This window comes from Danio rerio, chromosome 23 (assembly GCF_049306965.1).
Source record: "Danio rerio strain Tuebingen ecotype United States chromosome 23, GRCz12tu, whole genome shotgun sequence".
NCBI classification, from domain to species: domain Eukaryota; kingdom Metazoa; phylum Chordata; class Actinopteri; order Cypriniformes; family Danionidae; genus Danio; species Danio rerio.
Genome location: NC_133198.1, coordinates 16,158,699 through 16,170,727, shown reverse-complemented (window position 1 = coordinate 16,170,727; position 12,029 = coordinate 16,158,699). Strand labels below are relative to the sequence as shown.

The following is a 12,029-nucleotide window of genomic DNA, read 5'->3' as shown; positions in this document are numbered from 1 at the left end:
CAGATTTGCCCCAAGATGTGTTTCATGTGCAATGTTACATGTGAAGTTGTAGCCGAGTCACTAACTCATGTCATATTGGGGTAAAACTGTCTTGTGATGTGGTTATGAGATAAATGAAAGCAGAGTAGACGATGAAAACTCCACATTTGAGTTGGTAGGTTTTAGTAAACACTAGATGCTTTCATGTTCTCCATTCATAGATTGGTCAACCTACACAGTAGATCTTAACCTTCAATCCAATTCACGCTGCAGTGTGGTCAAGCTTCACTCCAGTGTTTTATTTTAGACCCTGTGGTTCAGGCAAAACCGTTTGCAACTCAGCTTCCCTAAATCCATCGCACTGGGTGTGCCCGAAAATACCACTAACGTTTTCTAGGAACTCGATCGGGCCAAAAAAAAGTGTATTTAAATGTTTTGTGTGCATAATGTAGTTTGCTGGGATCACAAGACAGCAGTTTAATGTTTATAGCAAATGCACACAGGCGGGAGATAAAGCAAACAGTCAAAGCGGAAACCAGCAAAACCACCCTGACTTGTTCCAGACTCGACAAAGGCCTACTTGGCCTTAAAGGTGAGAGGGTCAATGCTGAGTTAACACAACATTCAATGCTAACAGAACCAACAAAGAAAGAATACTCAGAGTTCTGTATGTGAGACTCATTTGACATCACTTCTGGCATAATTACCACATCTGATTACCAATTTTTTTACACTTCCTTCGAGTTTGCAGCTTCTTTTTTTTCTTTTCTTTTTTTAAGAAAATGAGAGACATCAGAATTCATTTTTGGTGATAATTATGCCACAAATGAGTTTAAAGGGTTAGTTCACCCAAAGCCAGTCACACTGCACCACACTGCACTGCACACTGCTCCAAAGACTTCCATTCACTAAGATGCTTTAGCAGCTTAATTGGAGTTCACCTGTGGTATATAAGGTTTCCATATCCGGGACCAGGCCATATCCTGAGCTGCTGCTGCGCTGATGGTCAAGGGGAGTAGAGAACATGTGTCTGATTCCAGCAACGCTCCAGGGACAGACGAGTCTTTGCTGAGGCCATCTTCCAGCCTCCATCGCGGTGACTGAAGCTCTGCACAAGACTCTTGGCCAGCGGAGAAATTAAAATGGTCATGCACAACTGAGTCTGGTTCTCTCAAGGTTTTTTTTCTTCACTCCCATCAGGTGAAGTTTTTTTTCCCTCTCCGCTGTCGCCACTGGCTCGCATGGTTCAGGATTGGTTGAGCTATACATCGATGAATTTGCTCTTCAGTGTTTGAACTCTCAGTAATGATTAAATCACACTGAACTGAGCTAAACTGAACTGTACTGAACTTAAACACTAAAAACTGAACTACACTGTTCCAGTTATACTATGACCATTTATGTGAAGCTGCTTTGACACAATCTACATTGTAAAAGCGCTATACAAATAAAGCTGAATTGAATTGAATTGAATATATTTAGTCAAAGCACAAACCAAGCATGAAGACAATGGAATTGTCTTTAGACCTCCGAGACAGGATTATATCAAGGCACAAGGCTTTTGAAGGTTACAGAAAAATGTCTGCTGCCTGAAAGTTCCAATAAGCACAGTGGCCTTCATCATCCACAAGTGGAAGATGTTTGGAACCACCAGAACTCATCCTAGAGCTGGCCGGCCATCTAAGCTGATTGATCAGGGGAGAACCACTCCCCGCCTGGAATTTGCCAAAATGCATCTGAAGGACTCTCAGACCATAAGAAACAAAATTATCTGGTCTGATGAGACTAAAATTGAACCCTTTGGAGTGACTGCCAGGCGTTACCTTTAGAGAAAACCAGGCACCACTCATCACCAGGCTAATGCCATCCCTACAGTGAAGCATGGCGGTGGCAGCATCATGCTGTGGGGATGTTTTTCAGCAGCAGGAACTGGAAGACTAGTCAGGATAGAGGGAAAGAGCAATGCAATCTACACAGACATCCTGAATAAAACCTGCTTCAGAGTGCGCTTGATGACAGATTTGCGAGCAGGACAATGACCTAAAGCACACAGCCAAAATATCAATAGAATGGTTTCACAACAACTTGTCCTTGAATGTCCTTGAGTGGCCCAGCCAGAGCCCAGATCTAAATCCTATTCAACATCTCTAAAGAGATCTGAAAACGGCTGTACACCATCGCTTACCATCCAACCTGATAGAGCTTGAGAGGTAATGCAAAGAGGACTGGGGAAAAATCCCTAAAGACAGGTGTGCCAAGCTTGTGGCATCATATTCAAAAAGATTTGAGGCTGGAATTGCTGCCAAAGGTGCATCAAAAAGTATTAAGCAAAGGCTGTGAATACTTATGTACATGAGATTTTTCAGGTTTTTTTATTTTGAATAAATTTGCAACAATTTCAATAAATCTTTTTTTTCACATTGTAATTATGGGGTATTGTGTGTAGAATTTTTAGGAAATAAATTAATTTAAGGCTGTAACATAAAAAATGTGAAAAAGTGAAGTGCTATGAATACTTTCCGGATACACAGTATGTCATTAATTATTCACTCTCAGACCTCCGTTCATTTTTGGAACACAAGTTATTTAAGATGAAATTAGAGAGCTCCCTTATCCTCCATAGAGAGCAACGGTCCCAGCTTGTTCAAAATCTAGACAAACAAAACATCCTCAAAAATGTCTGTAGGAGCATTCATCCATTTATTCATTCATTTTCTTTTCGGCTTAGTCCCTTTAACAATCAGTGGTCGCCATGCAACCTATCACTGGGAAATACCCATACATACTCATTCACTCACATACACTACGGCCACTTAGGTTACCCAATTTAGCTGTACAGCATGACTTTGGAATGTGGGGGAAACCGGAGCACCTGGAGGAAACCCACGCAAAAGCAGGGAGAACATGCAAACACACAAAAATGCCAACTGACACAGCCGAGGCTCGAATCAGCAACATTCTTGCTGTGAGGTGACATCGATACCCACTGCGCCACCGTGCCACTCTGTAGGAGCATTAATTATATTTTTAAATGCTTGTTGGCTGTTTGGGTTCACTGGTGATCACTTCCATTTCCTTTATTCTACCTGACAATGTCTTTATTTGTAGTAACAGGTAAAAAATACAAAAACAATAAACCACTTCTACTCCTCAATGTCAGTATAAGGTGCACATTCATGAGAGCGCTGTGCACTGATGATTGAACTGAAGTCATTATTTTTATTTTTATTTCCACACAAAAGTGTTCTTGTTGCTTCAGAATATTCCAAAGCTCTTGAATATTGCATCTAAAATATTGTTATATGTGTTCAGAAGATGAACGAATGTCTCAGGGATTTTGAACGACATGAGGGTGAGCATTATAGACCGAATTTACATTTTTGGGTGAACTAACCCTTTAACTTGTCTTGGACTTTTTTTAAGGAGATTTAGATTTGGAGAAAGATTTAGGGACAAACCAAGGCCTGGTGCAGCTCAATTACTTTTATTAACTATTGTATTAGGGGTTAAACATTGTATAAGGGGTTAAAGATAGGTATTAGGGGTGGAAAACTGGCACATAAATCGCAATGATGACACACAATGAAGACTTTTTTTTTGGCCACAAATTGGGTCAAAATTATAGGGATGAAAAAGCCTTCAACTCAATCAGCAGTTAATTATGTGTAATGACACCACGGATTGGAAGATTGAATTTTTTTTTAAGGGACAAAAAGACACTCGCTCACTGGACGGTGGAAACTAAGCCCAAATCTGGTAGACACTGACTCAGTATGGAAGTAGTAAAACAATCCAAATTAATCCAAAACAAAAAATCTGTTGTGACAAGGCTATAGAGCTCGGATAACAGGGAGTGCAAATTGGGTCCAAAATAATGAGTATATGGGATGTTCAGACTCCATTGGAAAGTACAAAATAATCCTAGTGACACCATAAGATGAACAAAAAAGATTGGAGGGAAAAATGCTTCAACAAGCCTTAAGTCAGGCCACATACCACAATCAAATTAGGGGAACAAATCATAAAGATAACATAAAATGGAGACTTTTTGGAGAATAGGTTGTTCCTGCATGTCAATAGAGACTTTTGTTTCATGTTTACTTTAAATGTTAACGTCTCATTTCTATTCCCATTTTTGCTTTTTTGTTTCTTTGCTTGTTTAAAGAAAAGTTTCTTGTCATAATTCTACTGCAAATTGTGCTGGCAAAGCAGTATATCCACTGCAAGAAATCCCATGTCACTAACTAGTCAATGTACAGGACTTAAAATCCAATCCTGGATTCATTTTAAGCATGAATATTGTTTCAGAGTACATCTAAAACCAAAGAGAACATCAGAAAATGCACCGACACCTAGAATGTCATATTATCAAAGTGTGTTTTCGCTGCTTTATATCAGTGAAGATTGCTTCAGAGAGCAGATATTTATTTCACAAGGATTAAAGTAATCTTTGTGCGAGTGTGTGGGTTTGAGTGAATGAGAACAGTGTAAGACAGCGAAGCAGCCTTGATCCTGAAACGGCACTCTCATATTGTTGGGATTTACCCTAAATATGGTGCCATGATCCGGAGCAAAGTGTAAGGGCCACTGGGTCAGTGCAGCATTGAGGACAAAATAGAAAAATACCTAGATCTCATCCATTTTCTACAATATCTGCCGAAGACTAAACATATCAAAGTGCAGATGATTTCCTGAGTGTCATGAAAAACCAAACTGACTGGAGGCGTGACAGATTCATCTGGAAAAAGGAGGATTGACAGAATAGGTACTGTAGAGATCCAGCTGTTCTTAGAAGTCAGAGCAGGCTGCCATTTATTCCCAAGAAAAGCTTGAAAATGCTTTCAACTATGACTGAAAAAGGTTATGTAAGATGTGGGTGTGTGAATGGTAAAGAAGAGAGAGAGAGAGAGAGAGAGAGAGAGAGAAAGAGAGAGAGAGAGAGAGAGCCTCAGCGGTGCTTTCCTCCAGTTCCTGCACTTCAATCCAAGGCCAAGAATCATAGTATAATTTACAGCTGGACGGGGAGCAGTAAAATCAGTAAAGTTATCCACACATGCACATAATAGGCTCATTTTGTTAGGACAAAAAGGAGTATTCTAAACACCGCTTGATCAGAGAAAACTAGGATCGCAACGGACTGCAATTGATTTATGCAGATCCCAACCCACAGTTCTGTACCCACGTGACTTGTGGATTAATATTAATTTTTTTAACTATTGCTTGAAGTGATTCATTACATACAGTGAAGTTGTGCTACTGTGAAAGAGGCATGTTAATCAGTCAACAACAATACCTATATTTAAATATGCAAACTATGCGCAACACTGCATGTTAATGCATAAAACATTTGCTAAAAAGCATTGGTTTCATCAGTCAAAATAAGAAAAATGGCCACTTCCTAAATAAAACCTGGCACCCAAACATCAAGAAGAACATTGGAATTTGCTGCGGTCAATGTGTTTTTTGTCTTATGTAATAGATGACAAAAAGCTTTAAAAATTTTTTAATGCAGATTAAAAATGCACATTTTGAAGTTTTCATTAAGCATTTTTTATGCAATATTCCAAAATGGCGAATGGAAACATAGCTAATGGCTAACGGAGAAACTGAAGAATTCAAAATGCTTCCCGCATCACTCAAAATCACATATACAGAAGAATTTTGATTTTTCTATTAAATATAATGATGAAAGAAGTTGCTTTGTTTTGCTTTGCTTTCAGTAACTTTGATATGGAGGCTGAAGAAGCGATCTCCTGCTGAAGAATTCACCCACTCCTGTGGTTTGTAATGTAATGGGCAGCACCAAACTCGATTGATTTCTATGAGAATCTTGTGTCCATGTGGGTTCCAATAGGTCTTCTGCAGTTTTTGTGATGATTGGGAAGCAGTTTAATAGATGATTCATTGGAAAAATCTACCTTCTGCCACTTTTTCAAATGATCAACTAGTCTAGAAGTCAAGACTTTTGCCAGTCAGTATATGGCTGCACATTGTTAAAAGATGGGGATCTCGATTCAAACACCCATGCAACGTTAAATATAAAACCTCAAGTTTTATAAAAACAAGTTTTGCATATGTTTATTATTCTTTTGATGATATCTGTAGTAAGTTTATATCAGCATTTGAAAGAGGTTCAGTCTTTATTTTTCAACCAGTATTGTACCAGTAGGTCGCGACAAACAACAATTTAAAATCTGTCACTGAAAAATTCAGACTAATAAGAATCATCCACTAATCAAAAATGACATTTTTATGAGTGAGTTGTTAAATCGTTAATTAAAAATTTAACAGGAATAAATAAATACAATGATTTGTTTCTGTTAACAATATTATAATGCTTTAGATTTAAGATTATCAGCAACAGTATGAAAATTTGTTTTTAATCTGTTGCACTTTAACAACTGGGTATTGAATATTATATTTGAATCTTTGATTTAATCAACTGGTAATTTCTTGATTTTCTTCTATAAGTTATGTTTGTTAAAAGCAAAAGCTCCTTGCTGTAGTATTGTTATTGTGAGCAAATTACATTAAGTCCTCTCCTTTTTGCTGATAAAAAAATGTCAGATCTGTGACTAAAAAACCATAATATAATCCTAACCGTGAGATTTGTGATTTGTTCCACCACTAGAGAAAACTTAGAAGAAACGCTCAAAACAGCTTCCATAGAATGATGAACAACATGCCCAGTAGCAAAATCTATGCACAAGCTGAGGTCGAAATTTCTTCACTCTCTGTGGCACACCACAATCTGCAAAGGAGCTATAACGACTAGCGAAATATGAGCAAAATAACAAATGAAAACTATAATCAAGAAAGTAAACAGTATAGCTTAGGGCAATCGAGGCAGTAAAGCCAGTAAAAACATTTGATTAACTGGCTCTTCGTTTCCCTACAGACAAACAACAAATCCACAACTAGCATTCCTCGACAAGAGTTCAGGTCTGGTAGAAAAAACAAACTTGTTTTCAGTTCTGTCGCATATTTTTTTTTTCTTGGACGAGCCACGAAGATGTTTGGGGTCAGAACAGGCATCTGGTGCTGGATTTATGTCTGGCAGTAATTTCCCAACTTCGACCAGAGCCGTATTTTGGACCATAAAGCTGCAATTGGTAAATTCAGCACCAAAACAAAAATGCTTTAAACGCTTTGAACGATTCCCTTAGGTACCTTTAATTGCATAAGTATCAGCTGCAATATAAAAAGAAAGTAAACATATCAGAGTAGAGTAGTACAGAAAAATAGGAGCTATTAGTTTAAATGCATCTTAAGATGGTCTACTTAAATGGCTCATAAGCTCATAACGCAGGACTTTTTTTGGTGTGTGTGTGTGTGTGTGTGTGTGTGTGTGTGTGTGTGTGTGTGTGTGTGTGTGTGCCCATGTACAGCAGCACTCCAAAAACCATTTTTTTTGCTTGTTCAAACTACTTATACAATGAGCTTAAACAACACAATTTTTAAGGTTTTTTTTGGGACAACTTTAATGTTCAATCAATTTAAAATTGCAACAACCATTAAGTTTAACGAATAGATTTACGTTGGGACGACATAAAGGGATTGTGTAAAACTTTTTTTTTTTTTTACAATGCAATATGTGTATGTATAGAATATTTTGAGGGATGTAAACAAAAACCATGGTCCCAACGTATTTCCTGTTTTACATTTTTTATTTCTATAGCTACTGAGAATTCAAAAAGAGCCACATATTGATAAAAAATGTTATGACAGCTGTTTTAACAATAAGTTATGATTGAATTGCCTCTTGTTACAGTTATGAAATTGTTTCATAACAAGTAGGAAATGTTCATGGGCCAATGACATGACCACACTGAAATGGTTCTAAACAAGAAGACATCAAATCGCTTAAATACATTACATGCGTTTGATTAAATCAGAAAGGAAATGAGGTTAAGAAATTATATATATATATATATATATATAAATAAATATATATATATATATATATAGAGAGAGAGAGAGAGAGAGAGAGGAAGAGAGAGAGAGAGAGAGAGAGAGAGAGAGAGAGAGAGAGAGAGAGAGAGAGAAAGAGAGAGAAAGAGAGAGTTGAAGTCAGAATTATTAGCCCCCATTTTATTTTTTTCTTCTTTTTTAAATATTTCCTAAATGATGTTTAACAGAGCAAGGACATTTTTACAGGATGTCTGATAATATTTTTTCTCCTGGAAAAAGTCTTATTTGTTTTATTTTGGCTAGAATAAGAGCAGTTTTTAAATTCTTAAAAAACATTTTTGGGACAAAATTATTAGCCCCTTTAAGCTAATTTTTTTTCGATAGTCTACAAAACAAAACATCATTATACAATAACTTGCCTAATTACCATAATCTGCCAAGTTAACCTAATTAACCTAGTTAAGCCTTTAAATGTCACTTTAAGCTGTATAGAAGTGTCTTGAAAAATATCAAGTAAAATATTATTTACTGTCATCATGACAAAGATAAAATAAATCAGTTAATAGAAATAGGTTTTTAAAACTATTATGCTTAGAAATGTGCTGAACAAATTTTACCTCCATTAAACAGAAATTAGGGAAAAAAATAAACAGGGGGGCATAGATAATTTTTTTATCTAGATTAATCTAGATTAAAATGGCTCATTTGAATTCTGCCGAAGGCATTAAGGGTATGTATGCTACCCAAATATTAAGTCAGGTTTCTCAAGCCAGGTGGCGCATTAGATCAGGGGCTCATCTCCTGTTTCCAAATGCATCCCAGACTGCTTGAGAAACTGTTCTACTGCCATAATTGGTGATGAAAATAAATAATGTTCAATAAGATGTACTTGTGTTTACTAACTGTTAAGCTCCAAACAGTGATTTTTAAACACCATATATATATATATATATATATATATGTATATATATATATATATATATATATATATATATATATATATATATATATATATATATATATATTGTGTTGTTTCACGCCATTTTAAAATAGTAGTTTGAAAAAACAGCATTTTTTTTTTTAAACATGAAAAATGGATATGCTTTTTGAGATTTAGCTATTAGTATATCAGATTATTGGTGTATTTAAGTTTAGCTTGTGCAAGTGTTGGATTGCATCATATATTATAGTTTGAATAAAAAAGCCTGCAGTTTAAATCATGAATCTCATGTATTTACATACTATAAATATTCTTGGAATAAATTTGGAATGGCTAGTTACAGTGATGAAATCAGAGACCTTTCCCTAGAAATTCATTACGAAATCCAATCACATGCGGTCACAAGAGAGGCATTCAAAATACATCTGCGTAAACCACAGTCTGCCTTTACTCACCATGAATGAAATGCAATTTAGAATTTTTTTTTTATTTCTGTATAGAGTGAAAGTCAATCAGTATATGAGACAAACAATAGCAAATTTCTTGATTTTATTGGAATAAGCAGACTGAATGTCAATTTAGCAGCTAACATTATTCAAAACAACCAATGAATGATTGAGTGATTTTGCTTCAAAAAGGAAGTTTTTTATTTCATTGAAGTTTACACTGCAAAGGCAGCTTGGTTTTAACACAGAAGTAATATAGATCAAATGGTCTACAACCTCTGGAAGTGACTAGAAATAGACAAGCTAAAAACACTTCAGACACTGTTGACATTATTTAGTGTCATCCTCTTGTGGTCAAATTGATGATGTTTAACACCAGCCAGGTGTAGCTAAATGGTTTAAAAATCCTTAGCATAGATATTAAGCAACAAAAATAAGGCCAAGTTAACTTTGATTTCAAACCCAGATGTATACAAGGCCTTGGTGTGGTGTGGTTCTTTCCACCAGTAAGTTCCTTTAAAAAAGTATTTTATTAATAATTACCAAATGCATGTGTACAATTTTATTTAAATCAATTTTCTAATTACTTTGTCTGAACAGTAACTTAGTCACCCAGTAAGTGATTTAATTAATTGACCTCACATCCACATAAATCTTAATGCTACATGGTGCTGGTGGAGACAATCGTTTCCTGACTCGCTTCTTCAAAACACCTCAAAGTGGCTAAATGATCTGGTGACTGTGCAGGCCAGGGGAGATTTTCAACTTTTATGTTCATCATACCACTCTGCCACCAGTCTTGCTGTGTGTATCGGCGCATTATCATCCTGATATACGGCCACCGCCTTCAGGATACAATGTTTGAACCATTGGGTGCACATGGTCCTCCAAAATGGTTTGGCAGACCTTAGCAGTTTTGACGTTATTGGGTCTAGGGAATACCATGATATTGCAGCTCAAACCATCACTGATCCACCCCCATGCTTCACTCTAGGCATGGAACTGTTGGGGTGGTACAATTCTTTGAGGCTTCTCTACTTCGTAACTCTCCCGGATGTAGGAAAGACAGTGAAGGTGGACTCATCAGAGAACAATACATGTTTTACATTTTCCACAGCCCAAGATTACAATTGTCACCATTGAAAATGACATTTGGCATTGCCACAAGGGACCAAAGGTTTGTTATAACATATATTTTGACCACGTGGAGCTCCTGATAAACAGTTTTTTGTGGAAACAGGAAAGTTGAGGTACACATTAAATTCTGCAATGAATTGGGCAGCTGTGTGCTTTTATGTTGTTGTTGTTTTTTAATACAATCCAAGTTAGCACCTGGACATCCCTTTCAGACAGCTTCCACTTGCTTACACAGTTACTCCTGTTGGATCATCCTTCTTGGTGGTATGCTGACATAATCCTGGATACCGTGGCACTTGATATACCAAAAGTGTGCCAGTGTTTAATTTTCATTGACCAACCCCTGTATACATATATAAAGGGTGTAACGATACGCGTATTCGTACTGAACCGTTCGGTACGAGACTTTCAGTTCGGTATGTATTGCAAACTGAACGATTCATACTATTATCTAAAAAGATAAAAGAGAAGAAGTACAAAAAAGCCCGCAATTCTTGCCCCGCCTTCAAGCTCTTCTTATTGGCCAACTGCGCTAGAACAGAACGCAAATCCATTGGTTCAAATCAGCTGTCAATCACTCAGTTCAGAAGACAGGGCGCTACAGCCGCGAAATGTAAAGGTCTGGATACGAGAGAATTAAAACAACACTGGCAGATTTAGTTTTAGAAACCAGCTAGAGTTAGCTGGTAAGAGTAGATAAAAGACTTCCAGTGACTTCCATTCCATTATGACTAAGCATTCACCGTAAAGCCGATGGGACGGAGTTTTCAGGTAACAGTGTTTGTCTCATCTACACATTTTAAGCACGAGATGTTCTAACATTATTTAATCCTTCATTTAATCATCACGATGCTGTCAGTCGTGCAGATGCTACCACGTCCACCATCGCATGCATTCACTGAGATGAAACTGATATTGCAGCTCATGAAAAGACCATTACTGCTATTAAGATGAAGTATGCAAATAATAAGTTATAATATCATCTGTGCGATATCAGACAGCAACTGTGAGAACAGCACAGTGATTATTGTTAATTCAGTTCATTTCATTCACATCAAGCAGTGTGTGCAGGGCCGGTGAGCGCATGCAGACTTTTGTTTATTTGTTAATTGTGTTTAGATTGTTAATTTACAATAGAATCTGTTAATATAAAATGTGTGGTCACGGTGGTCATCATTTTTGTGGGTGCGACTAAATTTTGTCTGTTGCGCCTACATTTTTAAAGTTAGGAGCACCGGTGCAACCAAAAAAAGTAGCTAATTTCGTGCCCTGTTAAACCTTAATTGGTAGTGGAAATTGCAGGTTTTAAGAAAATGTTAAATGTAATAGAGCCCATTACATTATTCCTTCATAAGCCCATTTCAGTCAGATAATTCCTGCTATCAGATCCACTAAAATGGCAGGTGACAGCCAAATCAAGCAGATCTGTGCTGTCTGAAGAAAAGGTGGACACTCATCTTTCCGAAAATTAAAAAATACTCAAAAATAGATTGAAATTCCATTTAAAAACTAAATTGTTCTTTTATTTTAATTTGTTTAAACTACATAATTACTTACATTTATTTTTTATAGGAAGCTTTTTGGTTTTGGGTATAAAGAAAGATTTGTTTTATTGG

General features: G+C 36.6%; 1 protein-coding gene across 5 annotated transcripts in view; it reads right to left on the bottom strand.

Moving 5' to 3' along the window:
- Positions 1-12,029, bottom strand: part of slc2a4rg (SLC2A4 regulator) — a 147,953-nt gene that overhangs the window by 109,251 nt on the left and 26,673 nt on the right. The gene's annotated exons all lie outside the window — the stretch shown is intronic.